Genomic DNA, 23,632 nt, shown 5'->3' with positions numbered 1-23,632 from the left:
CACCTACAAAAGTCTGGGAGAACCCATCCCTACTAAGTAATTTGCAGTCTGAAGAAACGGACAGTAGCACAGACCCTGGTGTCAGACAATTTAGGTTTGATTTCTGGCTCCATCACCTCTGAACTATGTGGCCCTGATCAAGTTACTGAACATCTCTGTGCTCCAAAGCCCTCTACTGCAAAATCGGATAATAATAGTCTCCACTTAATAAGACTGCTGTGAAAATTAAATTAGTATACGCAAAGCACCAAGAACAATGTCCAGCATATAGTGACCCTGTGTGTGCTTGCTAGCCTCATTGTTAGTATTATTGGCTCACAGTGACAAAATCTGTAGGCACAAAAAAAGCACACGGCACAGAGGAAGCTCTCAACAAACATTAGTTGTCTTCCTTCCTCTCTGTTGTGTTACTCCTGCCCACCAATAGCAAACTCTGACCATCTGGGAAGCCTGAGATCATGGGGTTTGAATGCTGGGGGCGGGGGCCGGTGGTGAGGGCAGATGCTCTTGTCCAAGTAGTGCCTTTGGGATATTTTGCCTCTCTTTATTTTTCTTTGTAATTCACCATCAACAGTTGAGTATCCAATGCTTTGAAATCTCCTAGGAAGACGTTCCCACTTATGTCAGCAGCCCATCTCCCCAGAGTTGAAGATGCAGAGAGCAAATGCCCTCAACAGTCTGGACCACCCACGACAGCGCCCTTGACCAAGCATCCCCTCCCATCAGCTAATTGAGGCTTGGAGAGGAGGCCAAAGGATGCTGGGCAGGGTAGGGAAGGAAGACAGGGAAGGAGATGAGGAGATAAAAGGGGAGTTGGTCCAGGAGGAACTGCAAATCTTAATCTTTTCGTTCTGCCGCCCCGTCGAGAAAGGAATCATCACTATTTGATTAAAAGTTGTGTTAAGATCGTCAGAGAAAGTTCCATTAAAAACAACAGGTCTGGCAGCTAGAGGAAAGGATGAGCGAGGCCCTGTCTTGGAGACAAGAATTAAGCATCAGAGTCAACCAAAGGTATCTCAAAGGAGCTGAACATTTCCCAGCATTCAAAATCTTAAAACAAAAAAGAAAAAGAAAAGTGTTGCAACGGCCATTGTGTCAGGGAGCCATATGTCACTCTGACAGTTGGGAACAGCTCTGACCAGAGAACAAGACATGAAGACAGTCTTGGTGGATCCTGTCTTTCCTGTTGTCGTGGTGGGGATGGATGCAAGTGCGGACGGGCCAGCTCATTTGTATGGAGATGAACCATCACCATCGGCCCCCTCCTCTCACCCCCAGCTGCAGGTCTCAATCCCTGGCCCAAGAGCTGACGCCAAGGGAAGGATAACTGGATGCCAGCGGTCAGCCGGAAGTAGAAGATGCAACATCAGCTGAACTTGGGTCCAACCCAACACATTTAAAGAACCCGGGGTCACGGGAGGGAGGAGTGGAGAGGGGGCTGAACCCAAGGCACAGGCACAGACCTCCAGCCTTGGAAGCCACGGACGCCACTGCCGACCAGGAGCTTTATGTGCTCCCTGCGGAAACGAGGACGGCGACGGAGACTGTGCTGGTTGTCAGCAGGAATGGTGAGGCTTCCCCAGACCAGGCCCAAAGCAGGCACTGAAACAAATACCTGTTCAGGCTGAATCTGAGCAGTTTCCTCCTCAGCATCCCAAGACCCTGTTTCCCAAAGAGCCTATGGTCTCTGGTGATTTGTAAGAGAGAGAGGGACAGACAAAGAGATACAGAAGGAGATGGAGAAAGGAGAGAGAGCAGAAAGAAAAGGAAAGAAGGGAAAAGGAAGAGAAGAGAAAACAAAACAAAACAAAAAGATAGGAAAAGACTTCCTGTGGTTGGACAAGTTAGAGAACTGGAGAGTTAAACAAAGTTAATGCCACAATGACAGCAGATCTTTTTCAGGTCCTTAAAGTGCTGGCATGCCTTGTAAGTCTCCAAGGAGGTAACGTCTGTCTCACCTCTGCCTCATTGACCTCCTTCCCCACACACCGTCCTTCCAGGCACACACACGATGGATGAGACATGCCATAGAGGGGGCTGCAAGGAACCTGCTCTGGGAGGGGCTGCAGTCAGGCTGGACCACGTTGAGCTGAGTCATCCTGGGCATCTGGGCTGCCTCATTGTGAATGAGGTGCCTAACTTCTCTCTATGCCTCATTTTACTCATCTGAAAAGATGGAATGATAAGACCCAGGCCCTCAGGTGCCTAGGAGGGAAGAAAATGGGCTCATGGATGCGAAGAGCATGGACTCACCACTAGGAGGGTAACTTACACTTACACTCTTGGGCCATCATATGCCCTGGCTGCCCATGGAAGGGTATTGGCTGGTGATTAATAGGACCCTCACCTCATCCTTTCCAGAAAGTCCAAGGCAGGTCTGGACCAACCAGAACCTGGTCTCTCATCTTGTCTGGAAAAAGTCACTTTGGCTTTTTGAACCTGGGTTTTCTCATCTGTCAAATGGGTCTACGAGTCCCACCTCCAGGACTGGAGCTGAAAGAGGACAAGAAATGAGACCTGGCTTGTCAGCTTCAGAGAACCAAATGGTCAGGAGGGAAATGGATGCTTTCGGTGGGGGGGGGGGATCCGGGGAACTTTCCAGGCATCTCACATCACACACACCCTCGTGCCAGGCACCTAGAAACCTTCCAAGCAGTCATTCTGAGGTCAGGCCTGGGAGGCAACTCAAGAAAGGAGACAGTCACGGGTGAGAAGATAAATGAGATGGGAAGCTGTTTGTCTCGCAAACAGGAGTGGATGTTCAATCAATCCATCCAGAATCAAGGCCAGGATTTATGACCAAGTCCTCTCTCCCCACCCGGAAAGTCCTTCATATTTTGTAATCTGGCACGTCCTTAAAGGCCTTCAGATGGAACCAGAAACAAGTTCAGTCCTGAGTAGCATGGCCACGGCTTAGATGAAGCAAGATCCACCTTCCTGGGACTATTTCACTCCTGGGACAGACACCCTGAGCCCTGCAGGTGACTTGAACAAGGTCCCCAAAGAGCAATGGAAAAAAACAGTGTAAGTTCAAAGTCAGAAAGTGCTGGCTTCAAATCCAAGCCTCACAGCTTCGAATCTGAATGTCGTTTGCTCACCTTTCCGAAGGCGTCTTCAGGTTGCCGTGCAGTCAGTGTGGGAGCTTGGGTCACTTCCCCACCCTCCACCCCCAGCTGGGAAGCCAGGGGCTCAAAAATGGGTATGAGCCTCCCAGAGAAGCTGCACGGCCCGGTCAAAGGGCTTGGAAAACAACTTAGGCGTTTCCAGGAAAAAAGCGGAGCCCAGCTTGGGGCCATGGAAAGCACGGTCCCCAATGTTGAGTCAGCCTTGAGTCATGAGCTAAAAACATGCTTTTGCCAATTGCAGCTCTAGGCAGCCATAATTAATACAGGGCTGATGAAAACTGCATTTTTCACTCAACAGAGGAGGGTATTTCAGGTAATTAGACATAACCTCATGTATCGGTAACTCGCCTCCACACATGAGCTCTGGCCGCCATGTCCAGGCCCTACCTCCAAAAATAACTTACACCAGCCTTAACCAACAAGATGTGTCTGATTTCAAAACATTACCCTTCCTCCTTAAGTATATTGAGTGTAAAATGCTAAATACACTAAGGCCCTTAATGGGTTTGTCCTAATCCGCCGACACCTCTCTGAGAGCATCTTTGTACCTGGGCCAGGCAGCCGCCTTGTCTTTGAGGATGACTCTTCTCTGAGCTGACCCCAGTGCAAAGCATCCTGTGGGCTGGAATGAAGTGGGGGAGAAGTATTTTGATCCATCATCCGTTCATCATTCATTTACTCACATCACAGCTACTGGGGGCCCACCATGTGCCGGGCTCTGGGCCGAATAAGAAGCTAAGAGCCCGATGTAGAGGAATTTACACTCGATGCGGGTGTTAGAGGCCTAGGTGTGCTGCTTCCTTTACAGACGGGAACCCTAAAGCCCAGACTTGCCCAGATGCACCCAGAAAGTGGATGGCGGAGTGAGGGAGAGCAGCTAGGGGCCCGCCTCCCAGCAAGCTCGGAGGCCTCAGGAATCCCAGCTGTGCCCGCCCCCTCTCCTGTGAGGCAAGGGCCGCCCCTCCAGCCTCCACTGGGCACACAGAGGTCACCAGGTGTGGCTCAGTGGAGGCCAGGCACGCTCCTGCCAGGTGATTACTTGCAGAGAGAGGTCCTGCCCGCCAGGCTCCTGACTAACCACCCATCCCGCCGTCCAGGCCCTGCCCGTCTGCAGGACACTCCCGGGAGAGCTTCCCCTGGTTCCCATGACTAAGGTGGCCCTCCCAGGACAGCGTTATCCTTCATTCCTTGCCGATGTCGCAATGTCCAGCCAGATGAGGCAAGAGGGACATTTGGTGTCTACCGACACTTCCAGAGAAGCCCAGGGAAATTGCCCAAAGCCAGAATCCCTAAAGGGCCGACTCCCAGCTCCCCTGGTCCCCACCCGTCTTTCTTCAGCATTGAAACCCCCTTTCCTGTTTTTTTTAAACTCTCACAACCTCTACAGAGAGATGGAAATAAAAATAGCAGTTCACACTGGCTAAGCAAGACACGAGGCCCTTAGCACCAGCATCTGGGGGACGGGGGACAGGGGGTGCTGTCAGCGCAGTTTTGCACATTTTACTCCAAGGATCAAAGACTTTAAGGAATTTCCAAGGTCACCCAAGGAGTGCAGGCAGATCTGGCTCTGAAAACAAAAGGTCTCTCTAATCATGACAATAATAATACCAGCTAACAGTGGGAGCTGACTCTCTGCTCAGCCCTTGTGGGTGTTGCTCTTTAATCCTCACAGGCCACACAGGAGTGAGGAACTCTGTTCACACCCAGCCCTCCAAAGCTCCAGCACAATCGTCTGCCTGCTGGGCGGTACTACCCGCTGGGTCCCGAGTCCCTGTGTGCCTACGGGCAAGTCGCTTCCCCTCTCTGGGCTTCAAGTTTCCGTCAGTGAAATGGGACATGGATGCCTCCCTCACAGTAAAGGGAACAAGAGAACCTGGTCAGGACAATGTTCTCTTCTCTTTTTGTCTCCGCCTCCAAGCCCACATCTTGCTGAAAACCCACATACTCTCAAAGCTTGGATGAATCCCACCAGTTCTGGAGACCCCAGGAAGAGCAGCCCAGTCGTGACTCTCATGCTAAGGAAGTGATGCTCTCTTGTTAGCAAAGGGAGCCATGAGGGATTTTTGGCCAGTGTACTAACAAAAACTACCTTTAGAAAGATACACTTCACAGTGATTTGAGCAAAAGATTGGACCCAGGAGAGACCTGGAGAGACGAGGAGGAGAGTGCAGGATTCCAGGTAAGAGATGAAAACAGCGCAGAAGCCATGGATGGAAAAGTGACTGTGGACATAAATCCAATAGGACAGGGTATAGGGCCATTATTGGGGGACAAAATTGCCCCCAGCTGAAAACCAGTGTCATCTATAAAGGGACACTTTCAAATTCAAGCCCTCAAGTTTCTCACCTAACACTCATAAGATTTTTAAGAAGTAACAATAACAGTGAGGGCTTTGCACTCAGGCCCCAGGACAAAGCTGCCTCACGGCTCCCCGGCCACGAGGCCGTAGGTAAGTGGCTGCAAATGTTGCCTGCTACAGGGTGCTCGTGTCTGTAGAATGGAAGTGGGGGGGGGGGGAATGGAAGTGGGGGGGGGGGATGGAAGACCCCCAGGGACAGGGCTCCCACCTGCACAGCCAGTCAGGAAGCTACACGGCCTTCCCAGGAGGGTCTGGGCCATTGGGCCGCTACCACTTTCTGGCCCGAGTCCCCGTGATAGAGCTGGCAGGGATGTTACTGCTTACAAAAGAGGGTGGATCCAGGTGAAGCAAGAGCTGGGACCTGCCTGAGGGGCTGAGAGCGGCCCTGAGCCCTGCCTGGCTGACGAGGAGCTCTCACTTTCTAGAAATCTCTGCCTCTCCCGAGACATTTGCATCGCGAACGTTCACAGGACCCAGGGCCCTCGGTATTTCCTGGTTCTCCTTGTCTGGAGGCAGCCGGCGTGGAGTGACCTTCCAGGCTATTCCGTGAAACTCAGCCAGCTCTGTGAGGCCTCAGGAGGGCAGCCAGCCCAGGCCGCCGCAGCCCTTCTTGGGAAATTGCTTGTCCGAGTCCATCTCGTCCACCACGGGCAGGTATTTATCAGGTGGGTGTTGGCAGGGAGGATCCAGCTGGCTAAAGAGTCAATCATAGGATTACAACACTGGGAGGTGCTTGAGAAATCATCGTCCACTTTGCTCCAGCCCAGAGAGGGCGAGAGATCAGGAAACACGCGGACAGCTCGTGTCCTGCCTGCTGACAGAGACCAAGAGAAAGCAGAGCCCAGAGAGGCAGAGCTGGTCTCCTGAGAGCTCAGCCAGTAAGGGGTTGCACTCAGCTCTCCCCGACTTCAAAGCTGGTTCCAGAAGCCGGCACCCCCTTCCAGCTGGCTTTACCAAGGGGCTCGTTTTGGTGCCATCCCCCTGAGCTCACGTGGAACCCTCAGTGAAAGGCTTTTTAGCTAAAAGCCCAACCACGTAACCCCACCTGGCATTTGAACCAACTTCCACTGGGCGACGCACATGGGAAACCGGCCATCGGGTAGCATGGCCAATGGATCCAGTCAAGACGGGAGAACACATTATAGTCGTTAAAAATCATTAGGATGGTTGGGCTCTGAGGTCAGATCGGCAAGATAAACACACTTGGAGGAACTAGTTCTGCCTTTTCTTGCGGCCGCTCTCACTCATCCAGGCCGGGCACCCAGACAGACAGACTCCCTCCCCCAAGAACCTGCCGCAGGACTCTGGGCAGTGCCCCGCTCTGCTGCAGTGCTAAGCAACTTCTTGAAAAGCAATGTCAGGGACTCTGTGACTTTCCCGTGGTCTTTTGCAAATGGGCAGGATAAAAAGATACCCCACCCCCAAAGAAATGTCCTTTGATCAGTCTCCTCCGAGAAGTCCTCGAGCCCACTTGTGCCACCCTTTACACGCAGAGGCAGAAAGAGGGATGCAGTTCTGCACGGGACAAATCACTCTGGGTTGTATCTGCTCGTCCGCTATCCCCACAAGAGACCAGCAGGCACTAAAGGGCAGGGACCACCTCTTAGTACCAAGGCTGCTGCCATTGGCTCCATGCACCAGGCATTTTACATGCATTAACTTTAATCCTCACCGACAACCCTACAAGGGAAATATTATTATCCTGATTATCCAAATGAGGAAACTGAGGGCTACAGAGTTAAAATGACTCACTGGAGGTCACGGTTAGTAAATGGCAGGGACCTATCCGACCCGAGTTTGCCCTTTCCCGCAGCCCCAAGCTCCCTCCCTCCTCTTTTCGGCATCCCTGGGAGCAGCACAAGACCTCACACATAGTAGGTGTTGGTCACCTGTTTGCAGAATAAGTGAATGAGTGAGTAATGAATAAAATAAATTTGAAAACTTCAGTTACTTAATTTGCATCTTCCAAGATGAGTACATCAGTGCGGCTGTGAGGAAGAAAACAGACTGTTGATTAAATAGTCTCCTGGATTTTTGAACTCAGTGAAAACAATCTCTAAATAATTTTGTGACTTTTGGCCTCTTCTTAGCACAACAAAAACATTTTAATTAAAGCTTATTCCTAAGCCAACTTTTCTTTCTTAAGAGATGGGGAGCATTTAATGTTCGCTGAGCATCTACTATGGATACGTACACCACTGTCAGCACACTCGCTCTTCCCAGCAAATGGGTATTGTTACCAGGTTCCAGAGGAGGAGACAGAGGTTCAGAGTGGTTATGTGACTTGCCTGGGGACACACAGCTGGGTGAAGACAGGAAGGTCCAAGACCTGGACTGTGTGAGTCCACACACTGCCTCTAAACACCTTTCAGCCGCAACCACGCTTCCTCTCTTAACATGGCGATCTGCAAGGCAGCCTCTTTCCAGAGTCATCCTTCGTCCAACAGGCCTTCTGAATACGTGCTCCTAGGGAATCAGAGAAGCAGAGACACCCAAAACAAATGAATAAAGAGAAAGAACCCAAAAGTCGAAAAAGAAGCTGCTTGTTTCCAGCACTCATTAACGTTTAGTGTCATTTAAAAAAACAAACAAACAAACAAAAAACAAGGGCTTCCTTGGTGGCGCAGTGGTTGAGAGTCCGCCTGCCGATGCAGGGGACGCGGGTTCGTGCCCCGGTCTGGGAAGATCCCACATGCCGCGGAGCGGCTGGGCCCGTGAGCCATGGCCGCTGAGCCTGCGTGTCCGGAGCCTCTGCTCCGCAACGGGAGAGGCCACAACAGTGAGAGGCCCGCGTACCAAGATTGTCTCTTGTGGTTTGAGTGTTGAATGTGGAATGGCAGGTGTGGGATGGAGAGGAGACCTCAACCTTCTCAGTATTAGGGCCACAATGTCCAGCCTTGTCTCTCCCAGCAAATGAGTCTCCCCAGGGAAATGTTTCCAGTGCCGGGAGGGGCTCCAGTCAGTCAGTTCTGGCAGAAGGGGCTGTGCACAGGGGCGCAACCCTCCCACACGCCCCCATCCGGGGGATCCCTACCCCACTCCTGCCCCCAGCCCGGCAGCCAGCTCGGGGGCCCGTCAGGGGCATCCTGGGCAAGCAGCCATCCCAGCGGCAGCTGGAACCTGGCTACTCTCCACGAGGGCAGTAAGAGTCACGGAGCAGTGGATCCCTCACCCTGGAACCAGGCAGAAAATGCCCTGTGTCTCGTCACCTTCCCACCCTGGCTGCCAGGACCCGGCCCAGTCTTGGAGATGCTGAATAGGCCGTTTGTGGTGAGATCAAAGGGCCACCTGCGGGAAGCGCCCCACTGCCTGGAACAGGCCCAGGCTGCGTCCTGCCCCAGCACCCGCCTCCCACCTGCCAGACCCAGGATCCTCCAAACAGCCCACCTTGGCCAGGCATCACTCTGCCCCCGCCTCCTCCTGACGGTTCCCTCTCTAACGACACCTAATCACCCTCCCCAAGCGCCAGGCTCTCGCAGGCCTCCCTGCCTTACGTGTGCTGTTGTTTGCTCCCCTTCCTTGCTTTCTGCAGCCAGAGGGTTCAGGCACCAAGTTAGGCAGAGTTCCTCCTCCGGTTCCTCAGGGGGGTTCAGGGCTCGCAGAGGGCAGAGCAAGCTCCATCATTGCCGCCTGGTTCCCCGCCAGGCTGCCCTGGGTGAGGAGCTCCCCGGGGGTCTTCACTGGCCACAGGGTTGCATGGAGACCTGGAAGTCCCGGCACAGGCCTTGTGCGGTTGCATCAGACTCTAGCGGGCTGAACGGGAAGGCAGAGGACACCTCCACCTCGTTCTCAGAGAGAGAGACTCAGTAAAGAATGGATGAATGCGCGCCGCTCAGAGACACGTCTGGAAACAAGCTTAGATGGACCATTTAACAGCGAATCTGATCACGTGACACATCCCTCCCAGAAACAAGCGCTTGGCCCTCGCCAGTGCTTTGAAGGCACAGACAGACTCTCCACCCCAGCACACAAGCCTTGAAGCCGGGCTCCCAGGTTCCCACCTTTTGGACATGGAGGCATTTGTCTTTTCCTACCCTTTTACCATTTTCTTCTTCCTCAGTTTACCCCAGGGTCCCCCCAAGAGGTCACTGAGCCTCTGGCACAGGGAGAAGGTCATTTTTTCCAGAGTCCCCAGCTCTTACGGGCAATACCCTCACTCGAATGTAAGCTCCGTGGGGCAGGACTTTGTCTTGTCCACTATGCTGGGCACACACACAGCTGTTTAATGCGCACATGTGCGTGAACGGCCCTCCACCTTGTCGACCGTCTCTGTAGAGGCGACCCTGGGAGATGCGAGATGGCTTTAACGCTCTTGATCAGCTCCTGGTCTGTCTGGTTCTTTCCCCTGTGATCTCCTGGGAGCAGAGAGCATGATCCCTTCACCTGCCCCGCCCCCAGCCCAGAGCTGTGCTCCCTGGGCTTGTATTTTGAACAAATGAAGGAGTAGCACCTACTGTGTCAGAGGAGCCCACAGGCCCAACATGCCATTCCTGTGCACTGCCCAGAACCCCCAACCGCGGGGGCCAGTCTGAGACCTGGGGACCTGCTGCTCTGCCCCATTTGATTTTCCATTGGTCCTGCCCCAGCCCTCCTGTCCCATCTTTTCTGAAAGCGAAAATCTCAACTGAGTTGAAAGTGAATTGTGGCCAGTTGGGTCGTGAAGGGATGGAGACCTACTCTCCTACTAGGAAGAATGTGTGTTTGCCTCTTGGCAGAGAGGATATTCCGACTGATCATTTTTTGCTCCGCCCCAGCTCTGGACGGAACTCCAGCCCCAGGCCCCACCCTGCAAGACAGAGAAGAATGGTTTTAGGGGTGAGACGTCACCTTTCAAATCCCTTCTCAAAGGCCACCTGCTCCTGAAGGTCCTTCTGGGTCCCCTGGGGAAAACCGCTGAGGGCTCTGGGCTCCCCCAGGGCATCACTTACTCCTGCCCCGTCATGTGTGACCCTGTGCTTGTACAGTCTGATGGCCCTGTACCCACGAGTGTTCCTTCAGGAGGGGATTATGAGCTCTTCCTTTTTATGTCCACCTGTTCCTTTAACCAGCCAGGCTTTTATTCTCTGCCCCGTCCTGGGCTAGGCACCGGGCACACAGAGTTGAGTTAAATGTGTGCCCTCCAGCAGCTGACGATCTAGTGGGGGTCGGACGATCACCCCTCACCACGCGGCATGATCAGAGCTCTAAGGGTGCCAGCACCGGGCTGTGACAGCAGAGAAAGCCCCTGACCAGCCCAGAAGGACACGCAGGTTGGGAAATAATTCTTAGAGGAAGTTGACATCTGAGTGGGGTTTTCGAGGACGGATAAGAGTCTGTGGAGCCGTAAAGAAGGGTAAGTGGTGTTCCGTCTGGCTGACGACAAGCAGCCCTGGACAGCCCCATCACGTGAAGGGGCCCACAAAGCATGCTAAGACATTTCTTCTTTTTCTTGTTTACCTTTCCAAGGTACCAAAGAAGGGTTAGGCCAATGTGTGAGACACAGAAGGTGTTGAGAAAGCAGATGTGTGCCGTCCATTCAGTTGGATTTCTCCCTGCTGCCTCCTAACCCCCATGAGATTAGAAGCTTCTGGATGCCAAGGTCCAGACACTTGTGTGTATTGTTGTGCATCCCCAGAGCGATGAACACAGTCGTGACACTCCACAGACACTCACTCAATATTTGCCTTGACCAACAATTGCACGACGCATTGGGTTTGGCCAAGCACCTGTGACACTGGGTAATTTTACCTGCCCCACGCTTGCCAACGTGCTAGGCACTCTGTATGTGCTACTCACCTGATGTCATTTGTCACCAGTAACAACACAACGAGATTGATATGCCACCTCTATTTTGCAGGTGAAGAAACTAAGGGTCAGGGGGCAACTGGCAGGTCTATCTGACTGTGTGACTCTAAACTTCCACATCGGTTCCCATTTCACAGGTTAGACAAACTGAGCTCACCTCCCTTGCCCAGGTCGACAACAGTGAATTCAGAAAAAAAGCCCCGAAGCATGACTTGTTTGACTTGGCAGAGTGTCCAGCTCAAGAGGGTTGGGTACGCACGCATTTCATCACTTGCGACCCTTTCATGGCGAATCCTCCGGGGACCCAGCAGCTGACCAGCTCCACTCGTTCGGGCTTGCTGAGGCCAAGCGGGCTCTGTCAGCCTCTGTCTGCCAAGGTCCTGGCCACCAGGGAGGGCGTGGCACCCTCTTGCCCACCCCCTGTGCAGCCCTGACTTGGAGAAGACAACCTCCCAGCAAACTGCCTGAAGCCCAAGAGGTGAGATTAAAGGTATCCAAGTCGGCCCCCACCCCACCTGGATCTACGAGGCCACAGGGCTGAGACTTGGCCTTGTCACAGTCCTGTTACCTATGCCTCAGTTTCCACACCAATGGAAGGGAAAAACCGCATGGACCTTCCTGGACGTTGGGAGGATGAAGGGAAATAGCAACATCAACCAGCCCAGCTGCATCAGAGACTCCTGAGGGCACCTTAAAATGCAGGTTCCAAGGCCGGTCCTGCCATCTGATCCTGGGGCCCAGGGAGCTGTATATCTAATGGACTCTGCAGGTGATTCTGGTGGGAAGCCAGGTGGGGGATGCAGTGAGATCATCTCATCAACAGTGAGACCATCTCACTGTAGGAGACCCCGACACCCCCAACACCCATAGGGCCCGGGAAATGTCGTTAGTCCCTCCAACTCCAGCCAGCCTTAAGCCTCTCTCTGATGGTATCACCTGTCTAGGGACCAGGGCATCACCCCTCCCTCCCCTCCCCTCCCCACTATCCCATCCGTTTTCTCTCCGACAAGAACCTCGGAACCTCTGACTCCATTCCCCTCTCCTCCATCCCTGTAGTGGCCACTGGGACCAAACCCTATTCACTCCTCACTCCTCCCGGCCTCCAGCCTCCCCCACTCCATCCATCCTGCCATATTCCTCCACCCCATACATGGCCCTGCTCCCATCACCCCTTTCAGTGGATGCTAACATCCTGTAAATTCAGACTCTTTCACCAGCAAGGAATTGAGTCAGACTTCCCAACTCACCTGTCCCTCCTGGGCTACCACCACCCAGGGCTCCCATCAAACCCACACTCCTGTTCTTCTCCCCTGCACCCCCTACTTCCAACCTGCATGCTTTCTCCTCTCCAGCCTCACTCCTCCTCCTGGACCTCTACCCGCTGCCACCAGCTCCACCAGTCCCAGTTCTAGCCCCTCATCAAGGCCATCTCAAAGGTCACACCCTCTACAGAACTGCCCCTGGGTTGCTTACAAGCACTGTGCGCCAGCACTGCCCCAGCCCCCTCACCGGCCACACTCCGTCCCTGTGTTCCCCTTCCTCTCCCCATCCGCCTTCCAGCATCCTCCTCTGGGCCCGGGAAGCTGCTCTGCAAACTAATAGCCCTGGGTCCCCAGCTCTCTCCCTCACCCCCACCTCCCCGGGTCTCCCTCCTTCCCTCCCCGCCCACCTCCAGCCCAGGGCACTGGGCACTGCAGTATCTCTTAGAATCTCCCTTCTCCCTGCTCTCCCCTTTGCAGATGGGGATTCTCCCCAGATGACCCAGTTCGAGGGTGCCATTTCCCGCCAGGGCCTGACCAGTACACATCCTGTACCAAAAACAGCCACGTTCAAATGGCCGCGTCAGTTGGGCCCTCCAAAACCACCTGCTTCCTCGGGTAGATCATGCCATTTCTCCATCCAGCTCCTGGGGCACTGCTATCTCCCTTTCTAAATCCCCAGGATGTCCAGGGGCGAGCTCAGCTTCTGGGGAGGAGGGAAGCTCCCTCGTCTGGAAACAGGAAGGCAGGACTGGCCCTGAGCTGTCGGAACATTGGAGCCCATGCCCTTGAGAGAACAGGGATGTATGAGTTTCCCAATTAATTCTGACTTCTAGAGGATGCTTCTGCAGACCCCTGAGTGGGAGAAAGGATGGGGGTAATGGAAGAGTGGGAAGGAGGAGGTAGAAAGTCCCTGATATTTCACCAGACCCCCATGGGCAAACAGACACCTGAGGGGCTGGATTGCGTGCACCCCACCCACTCAGCATCTCGGGGAGAGAATGGGTGAATAAATGACTTGAAATTCCTACCAACTCAATGCTCACAGGTATATGATCTAATAATAATCAGATTCTAGAAAGACTCCAAGTTTGATTCTACTCTGATCCTTGGAATGGCCCAGAAGAAATTTGACAGGAGCATGTCATAACCACCCAAATCTCCTTCTTGGTTTCCCAGCCACCGTGCACCCTGAAGACTCTTGCTCCAAACTCAAACCCCACGAAGATCAAAAGATCCCTGAATTTAGGCTCCAAAGAGACACAGACGTTATTGCAACATCCTGACCCATCTCGGACATGAATTCCATTAAAGTTCCATGAAAGAGTAAGTACATGTTTGAATTAATACCAATGTTTATTGGGGTTTAACGAACATCCACACCAGTATATATCTCCGAGCTTTATCTACATGTCCCTTATAGAGTTATTAAAACCCCAAAATATAATTTTAATCATCAGCAGGATTGTAATGAACACACAATCATGAGTCCCGTTCAATCGGACTCCTCAGATCCAGGAAGTAATTACTCATTCATGACACTTAATTTGAAGTGTTACCACAGATTTGTATCTCCTGAAGCCACAAGAAGTTAGATCATAGTATTTCTTGTTAGAACTTAGAGAGCAAGTTCGCTTCAGAGGGAGGATGGAGACCGGGTCCAAGAGAGGCGAGAAGAGATAGGAACAGCTGGGAACCAGTTGGGTGGCCTCCAAAGACGGAAGATGAGAGTGGTCCCCGGAGTGAGAACACCTCCCTGCTCCCGCCAGCACATCGGCTTTCTGCAGCGTGGCCTGGCACGGGCCTCCCGTGCCCGGGAGTCCCCAGGGTTGAACCCTTCCAGGGATGGAAAGCTCATTATCACAGAAAGAAAGGTGCCCCGTGTAACCTTGGAAAGTCACTTCTTCTCACCCCACCCCAGCAATCAGAGACTAGCCTCTTAATTTAAATATGCCATCTCCATCCACAGGAACAAGACTATTTTAAATAGGTGTCATTCCACCAAATCTTTTCTACCTGCACAAAAATCACCCCCTTACTGAGTGCTTAGGGCCAAGGTCCAGCGGGGCACCTTGCCTGCTTCTGGGCAGTGGGTCTCACCTGGGGATGATTTTTAACCCCCAGCACGTTTGGCTGAGCCAGGACATTTCGGGTTATTACAACTCAAGGTTACCACTGGTACCTACTGGGAAAAAGGCAGCAATACTGACATTCTACAAGCAACATTGTAGAATGTTGTTTGTAGACAGCAATACAACATTGGGACGGCAATACAATATTCTACAAGGCACAGGACAACCCCGTGTCCCCCAACAGACTCATCCAGAATATCAATCGTGTTGAGGTGGATAAAACTTGTTCTAGATCTAGATCTGGCCCCAACTCATTAAAGAATAAAACAGGAATGGCAGATAGTGTTCACGTGTGGTCTAATTTGATCTCTACCTCGTTAGTATCCCCATCCTACAGATGAGGAAACTGAGGCCGCTGATGGTTAAATAACTTGTCTGCAGTCGCACAGAAAGTGGCAGAGCTGAGTTGATCCATGATCCATCTGCCTCCCAAAATCTTCGTAAGACACAACATCTCATCCCAGGGAGCAAGTTGCTGAAGGTATGTCAGAGACCAAGGTCCTCTCTCAGAGGTAGAACTTCCAGACTGGTGTGTACTTCCAATTCATGCAAATCCAAGCATGTTTCACTATACACAGAAAACTCAGGTCACTGTGGGTCAAAAATTCCCTTGAAATTTGCCATGTTGAACCCTCTTGCAATGGAAACTGGTTTTCCCCCTAGTTTTGACCCCCAAACAGGACAAACCCTGTGTTCAGCCAGCTTTCACTGTTTAGAAATTTACACTGAACATCCATGGAAAAGCCATCTCCTGGAAGCTCTCAGGAAGTGGACAAACCTTGTGATTTCAAATAGGTGAATTCCGCTATGAGGCACAAAAAAATTCCATATTCTTTCTCTTTGAGTGTTGATCCAAAATCAGGTGCCTTGGGGAATACATTTGTCTTATATTCAACCCAGTTTTGAAGAGCACCTAGAAAAAAAAATGAACACACTCATTAAGAACTGATTACCATTTTCATTCATTGAAAGATATCCTCCAACAGACCCACAGGGTCACGCAGGAAGGGAAGGGGGCTTTGATGTGCTTAGTTGAGCTCATACGTATTGCAGGAGGGGACGCCGAGACACACGGAGGAAGGATTCACTCCAGGGGCTCTTTGGAGCATGCCACAACAGACCCCCAACTCCCAGGACAGTGCTTTTTTGCATTCTGGAGCAAGGCTACTCTCATCTGAATACACCTTAATGTATGCTTATCGGAATCTGTTGTGTCCCAAAGCACTAAATATAACGGCCAGTTAGTGTCTCCAGTTGAAGGGAAAGAGGGGAGATGGAGGCAAGTGTTGAGCAGGCCCCTTTTCACAGTAAGTTCAAGGATATCTCATAGAAAAATGATGCTAAAAAGGGCCTCAGAGGGCATCCAGTCAGACTCCCACCCACTTACCCTGCAGGTGGAAAGACTGAGATCAAGAACCATAAAGCTCCTTGAGCAGATACGTTGCCATGGTCAAATACCAGGTGCCCTCAAAACTAGAACTGACCCCCTTCTAACCACCCTCCTGATTAAGGAAATATTCATGAAGATAGACACAAAGGAGGCAATAGAGAGAGAAAGGGAAGAACAGAATTGATACACAGAAAACCAGATCAGTGCAGTGGAGTATTGGCTGGAGAAATCCTGCCACCACCCAGGATAAAGGACCAATAGCCAGCATGATGAGCAAACTGATGATATAAGGCAAGAAAACTCTACCGTAGTGACACAACATCTACAAAACAGGAAGTCCAGAGAGTCCAGGTCAGACAGGAAGTCAGCACTGACTTAAGGACTAACAGAAAAACAATTTCCCTGAGATGAAGAAAATCTCTCTTTGTGTTGAGGTTTCATGTTTTAAGTACTAGACAAAATTAAGGTGCCTAATGCCTTAGTGATTTTTTTTTCTTAATCTAAAGGATGAAAAGAAAAAATTCTACACTAGGGCAAAAAAATGATTCAGCATCAGACCTTTCCTCCACATTCCCAAATGACAGAACCCAGTGGAGCCTTCTCCATGGAACAAGAGAAACAGTGACCCAATAATCTATCCCTGCCAAGAAGCTGCTCATTGATGAAGCTAAGAAAAGGAATTTTCAAAAGGCAAGGACTTTGAAAGTATATCCTTCACTTGCCCTTGAGGAATTAAACAGTGACCTTCAAAGAAGTTCTCTAGACAAGTAAAAACTCTATCAAAATACACAAAAACCAAAAAGAGTATTGATGTTAAAGATATATAATATACATTTAACCTCCCTAATAAACAAGGAAATGTAAGTTAAAATAAATGAGGCGTCATGTTTGCCTATTGATATGTTAATTATTTGTTTGATTTAAGTTCATAGTTGCTTATCTGACATTCCTGAAGTCAGATGTGTCTGTAAACTTAGAAATTTTCAGATTCTATAAAGGAATGTTAGTGCACATGGGGAACATTGGCAACCATCCCACTAGGGTCTGAATGTTGGTGTCACACAGAGCACCCTAGTCCCCTCCTCCATGTGAGGACACAGTGAGAAGTCTGCATCAGGTAAGGTGGCCTTCACCCAACCCTGCTGGCACCCTGATCTCAGACTTCCAGCCTCCAGAACTGTAAAAATAAACATTTGTTGTTTTTAGGTCACCCAGTCTGTGCTATTTGTTATAGCAGCCCAAATGGACTAAAACACCCCCCTCACCCTGAAATATGTGAAGTAGCACCCCCAAATCCAACACTGAGATAGTTCTAAGGCAAAACATGAATATTCACACTACATGAGATAAAATAGAGGCAATAAATATCTCCATGTCAACTGAGGTCAGATTCATCCACCAAATAAATGATGAAACAATTTTCATTTTCAGAAAATTTTGGATCTCAGAATTACAGACAAAGACTTGAAACTTGTAAATAATACCTAGGTTTGATAAGGTAGCTGGAAAAAGATGCTTTCTTGCTTCATGAATGGAAGTTTATATTCACAAAACATTTTCTGGATTTTAATTTGGAATGTTTCAAAGCCTAAAATATTAAGTAAATGTTCTTTGTTCTAGAAATCTGCTGCTAGATATTGATCCTAAGGAAATCATCAGAAATGGGTAGAAAGTCTCCACTTTAGGAAGTTCAACATAGAATTGTTCAAGGTGTCCAAAAACAGAGATGGTTAGATAAATCATGGCACACCTTAAAAAGGAAAACTTGATAGGCATTAAAAACGACATGAAGCAAGAATGTTCAATTATGTAGAAAGCTGATGACAGAATAATAAGTGAAAAAAAATTACAAATCAATTTATTCTATATAATGCCATTTTATTAAAAAAAAGAAAAGAAAGATTGGACTTTCCTGGTGGCACAGTGGTTAAGAATCCTCCTGCCAATGCAGGGGACACAGGTTCAATCCCTGGTCTGGGAAGATCCCACATGCTGTGGAGCAACTAAACCCGTGCACCACAACTACTGAGCCCACACACCACAACTACTGAAGCCCGCGTGCCTAGAGCCAGTGTTCTGCAGCAAGAGAAACCACCTCAATGAGAAGCCCACACACCGCATTGAAGAGTAGCCCCTGCTCACCGCAACTGGAGAAAGCCCATGCAGCAACGAATACCCAAAGCAGCCAAAAAAAAAGAGAGAGAGAGAAATGTATGCAGAATGTGAGTACATACACAGAAAAGAAAGACTGGAAAGGTATATAACCAAAGATTGAAGATAGTGGTCATCTCTGGGTAGTGTGAGGTTTTTTTAATGATTGTGTTCTTCTTTTTGCAAATCTCTACCTTCTAAAGTTTCTATAATTAACATGCTAATTTTTATAATATAAAAATAATTATGAAAAATAAACAAAATGCCTTTTTTTGTACAAAAATGAAGTGACCTGATTAAGAAAATATAGGACTACATTGGCAACATGCCAGACACAGACAAGATATACAATGTGTGCTCATACAAGGGAGGGAATTAATATAGTCTGGATGGTAGATTTATTTAATATTAGCATTGGAGGGGAAACTACCAAATCTCCATTTACAGCTGGGAAACTGAGGTCTAGAAAGGAGGAGGAAGGTGGGACTTGACCTGAGGCAGCCTGAGTCTAGAAACTCCTACAATGACCCATACCTGACTGTGTTTTTTGTGACTTCTCCCCTTAAGTTCTATCTTCGAGAAATTGGCTGAGCTCAAGTGTGAGTACCAGGACTGTTCAAATGGTAAAATTCACCATAAAGAGGAAAAATTGATAAGAAAACATGAGGGTTCATTGTCTAGTTTCCTTTTGCTGCCCAAATTACACATGCAAATATAGACTTTGGAATTTCATCTGAGCTGAGGAGATGTTGTCGTCTTTCCCTAGAGGACAAGGAAAAGGTCGCCTTTGAGGAAACCAGACAGGGGCCCCATAGCCAAGAGGACAGAAATCTCCATCACAGTTTCGGCAAATCTAGTCCCTTCCACATGACATAAAAGGTAGACTTGACTTCAATGCAACATGGAAACCCAAAACTTTGTCACTGAGGCATAAAAGATATTAATTTTGGTAGCAAAAGATATTTATTCTTCATCACTGGTTCAACAAAGGGCTGTTTTCTCAGGTTAAAAATATATGTCCTCTCCTCCTCAATCATGTGATTCATGCTACTGATAAATTACCATCCCTCATATACTGTCCTTTGATTACTCATGATCATCCCTGCTTCCAGGATGGAGAATCAACCCCATTAGCTCCTGCCTCAGTGAATGACTGGGCACAGGACAGATTCCTCTATGTTCTTATAAAATATTCCACACAAAAGAAATCATTCTAGGGACTTCCCTGGCAGTCCCGTGGTTAAGACTCCATGCCTCCAATGAAAGGGGTGCAAGTTTGATCCCTGGTTGGGGAACTAAGATCTTACATGCCACCCAGCCAAAAAAATTTTTTTTTTAAATTAATTAATTAATGTAATTTAATTAATAATCATGAGATTCCTTGAAAAAAAGAAAAGAAATCATTCTAAATCTTGCCACTCCCACCACACATCCCCTATAGCTCTGGGGAGAAGTGGAAAGGGAATTGTCGGCAGATTTGTGGAGACTTTGAGACTGTCCTTCAGTTTGTAGAGGCAAAAACAATGTCTTTCCAGACACACAAAAGTGGAAAGAATTAATCACCAGCAGACCTGCACTAGAAGAACTGTTAGAAGTTCTTTGCACAGAAGGAAAATGATACTAAGTGAAAACCTGGATTTACACAAAAGAATGAAGAGCACCAGAAGTGGTAACTCCATGCGTGACTATAAAGGTGCTCTTCTTGTTATTCAAAACTCTTTGAAAGATAACCAACTATTTGGTTGGCCAAAAAGTTCATTCAGGTTTTTCCATAAGATGTTACAGAAAAATCCTAATGAACTTTTTGGCCAACCCAGTACTTGAAGGAAAGATAAAAGCAATGTACTGTGGGGTTGGTTTATAGCACATGTAGAAATAAAACATGTGACAATAGCACAAGGTCAAGAGAGAGGAAATAGAAGTGTACTGTTATAAGTTTCTTATAGTATACATTAAATTAAAGATGCATATTAAAAACCCTAAAGAAACCACTAAAATAACTCAAGAAAAAAGTAGGCTAACAAACCAATCAATGAGATAAAATAGAATCATAATAAAAATATTCAACACAAAGGAAGGCAGAAGAGGGGGAGAAGTTCACAGAACAGATGAGACAAACAGGAAACCAATAGCAAGATGGTAGATTTAAACCATAGCAATAATAGCTTCAAAATTAATGAACTAAACATGACAATTAAAAGGTAGAGTTTGTCAGATTGGATTAAAAATAAACAAAACAAGACCCAACACTATGCTACCTACAAAAAAACTCACTTTAAATATAAAAACCCTAACACCAAACAAAAGAAAGTGGGTGTGGCTACATTAATATCAGACAAAGTAGATTTCAGAGCAAAGAATAACAAAAAGATAACAAAGGGCATTTCATAGTGAAAAGGGTTAATTCATCAAAAAGACATTCCATTCCTAAATGTTTATACAGTTAGTAACAAAACCTCAAATTATGTGGAGCAAAACTGTTAGAACTGCATGGAAAGAAAGACAGATTCACAAGTTTAGTTGAAGTTTTCAATATCCCCTTTTCAATCATTGACTGAACAAGCAGACAGAAAATCATTAATAGTACTTGAGCACTATCAACCAACTTGACCTAATTGACATTTGTAGAGCACTTCACCCAACAGCAGTGGAATACATATTCTTTTCAAGTGCTCATGAAATAGTCCCCAAGATAGAGCATATTCTGGACCACAAAACAAGTCTCAATAATTCAAGTCATACAAAGTATGTTCACTGACCACTAAGGAATTAAATTGAACATCAATAACACAAAGATATCTAGAGAATCTACAAGAATTTTGGAACTAAATAACTCATGGGTCAAAGGAGAAATCAGAAGGAAAATTAGAAAGTAGTTTGAACTAAATGAAAACGAAAATAATCAAAATTTATAGAATGTTGCTAATGTATCATGGTAAAATGCATAGCTTTAAATGCTATATTAGAAAAGATGAAAGAAAGGTCTCAAATCAGTGATTGCTTCCACCTTAAGAAGCTAGCTAGGGCTTCCCTGGTGCCACAGTGGTTGAGAGCCTGCCTGCCTATGCAGGGGACACGGGTTCGTGCCCCGGTCCGGGAAGATCCCACATGCTGAGGAGCGGCTGTGCCCATGAGCCATGGCCTCTGAGCCTGTGCTCCGCAACAGGAGAGGCCACAACAGTGAGAGGCCCACATACCGCAAAAACAAAAACAAAAACAAGCTAGCTAAAGAAGAATAAGCCCCAAATTAAGCAGACAAAAAGGAAATAAAATAATCAGAAGGGAAATCAAAGAAATAGAAACCAATAAAAATCAATAGAAAAAAATCAATAAAACCAAAACTGGTTCTTTGGCAAGATCAATAAAATTGATGAAACTCTAGCCAGACTAATTAGGGAAAATAGAGAGAAGAACCAAATTGCCAATATCATAAATAAGAGAGGTGACATCACTATAAATTCTACAGATACTAAAAGGATAATCAGGGAACATTATTAAAAATTTTATGCCAAAAACTCAACAATTTAGATGAAATGGACAAACTACCAACACTCACAGCAGGAAAATAAATAACCCAAACAGCACTTTAATTATTAAAGACATTGAAATTTTAGTTAAAAACTTTCACAAAAGAAAAGATCAGGCCAGATGGCTTCACTGGTGAATCCTACTCAAACATTGCAGGAGATAATATCAAACTCTTCCAGAAAATAAAAGGAGGAACATTTCTAAGTGCATTCTATAAAGCCAGCACAACCCTGATATGAAAACAAGATTAAGATACTAAAGAAAACTATAGTGCAATAACCCACATGAAAATAAATACAAAAATTATTTTTTAAATTTTTACATATGTAAAAGTACACCATGACCAAGTGGGTTTTCTCCTGGCAATACAAGGTTGGTTTAATTTTTGAATATCAATCAATGTAATTCATCATATTAACAGACCAAAAAATGAAAAACCATATGATCATCAAGCAATATGTAAAAGCATCTGGCCAAATCAAGCAGCCAGTTTTTAGCAAACTAGCAATAAAAGGAAACTTCCTCAATGTAATAAGGAGCGTCTTCCAAAAACATATGCTAGCATCAGATTTAATGGTGAAAGACTGACTTCTTTCATCCTAAGATCAGGAACAAGTCATAGAACTTCACTCTCACCACTTCTACTCACCACTGTACTGGAAGTTCTAAGCAGTGCAGAAAGACAAGAAAAAGAAATGAAAGGAATCCAGATGAAAAAGAAGATGTAAAATTATTTTTATTCACAGGCATAATAGTCTACATAGGAAATTCTATGTAATATACAAAAAAAAGTGACTAGAACAAATAAGTGAGTAGAGCAAGGTTGCTAGATAAAAGAATGATATTAAAAAAAATTATTTTCTATATACTGGCAACAATCAGATTGAAATGAAAAAAATAATTATAGTAGCAATAAAAAATAAGAAACACTGGTGGATAAGTCTAATGAAAGATGTACAAGGCCTGAGCACAGAAAACTACAAAATATTACTGAGAAAAATTAAGGTCTAAATGAATGAAGAGATGTATTGTAATCATGAACCAAAAGATTCACTCTTATTAAGATGTCAATTCTCCTCTAATTGATCTATAGATTCAATGCAATTCCCAACTAAAATCCCAGCAAGGTTTCTTACAGAAATTGACAAACTGACTCTAAAATTCTTATGGAAGTGTAAAGGACCTAGAATGGAAAAAAAAAAACAAAAAACTTTTAAAAAGAAGAATATAATTGGAAGATTAACACTACTTGACTTCAAGATTTTTGAAGCTGCTGTAATAAAGACAGTGTGGTATTGGTGTCAAGATAGGCAAATAAATCATATTCTAGGAGTAAACCCACATAATTGAAATTGATTTGCAACAAAGATGTAAAGGTAATTCAGTGGAGGAAAGGTAGTCTTTTCAATAAGTGGTGCTAGAACAATCAAAGAATCATATGCAAAAAAAAAAAGAACTTTAATCCATACAACATATACAAAAATTAACTAAAAACAAATGATAAACCCAAATGTAAAACATTAAACTATAAAACTCTTAGAAGAAAATTTTTGTAATCTTCAATGAGGCAATGATTTCTTAGCTACAACACCAAAAGCACAATTGTTAAAGGAAAAAAAAACATAATTGACCTCAGCAAAATTAAGAACCTGTTCTCTTCAAAAGACATTGATAAGAAACTGAAAAGGCAAGACACAGAATGTGAGAAAATATCTGCAAATGGTATATCTGATAAAGAACCATCACCAGAATATATAAAGAACTTTGAAATCTCAATAATAAAAAACTAATTTTAAAATTGTCAAAATATATAAAGATATATAAAGAACTCTAAAATCTCAATAATAAAAAAACCTAATTTTAAAATAGGCAAAAATCTGCATAATTTACCAAAAAAAAAAAAG

At 46.9% G+C, this 23,632-nt stretch overlaps 1 long non-coding RNA gene across 1 annotated transcript; it reads left to right on the top strand.

Moving 5' to 3' along the window:
• The first annotated feature begins 5,913 nt into the window (after positions 1–5,913).
• Positions 5,914–18,573, top strand: LOC109552965 (uncharacterized). Its single transcript, XR_002179920.3, has 4 exons — positions 5,914–12,037; positions 13,707–13,853; positions 14,981–15,140; positions 16,556–18,573. It is a non-coding gene; the product is annotated as an uncharacterized lncRNA (long non-coding RNA).
• The last annotated feature ends 5,059 nt before the right edge of the window (positions 18,574–23,632 follow it).

Source organism: Tursiops truncatus, chromosome 2 (assembly GCF_011762595.2).
Source record: "Tursiops truncatus isolate mTurTru1 chromosome 2, mTurTru1.mat.Y, whole genome shotgun sequence".
Taxonomy (NCBI): Eukaryota; Metazoa; Chordata; class Mammalia; order Artiodactyla; family Delphinidae; genus Tursiops; species Tursiops truncatus.
Note: the sequence above shows the minus strand (reverse complement) of the source record. Positions and strands in the feature narration are given on the sequence as shown.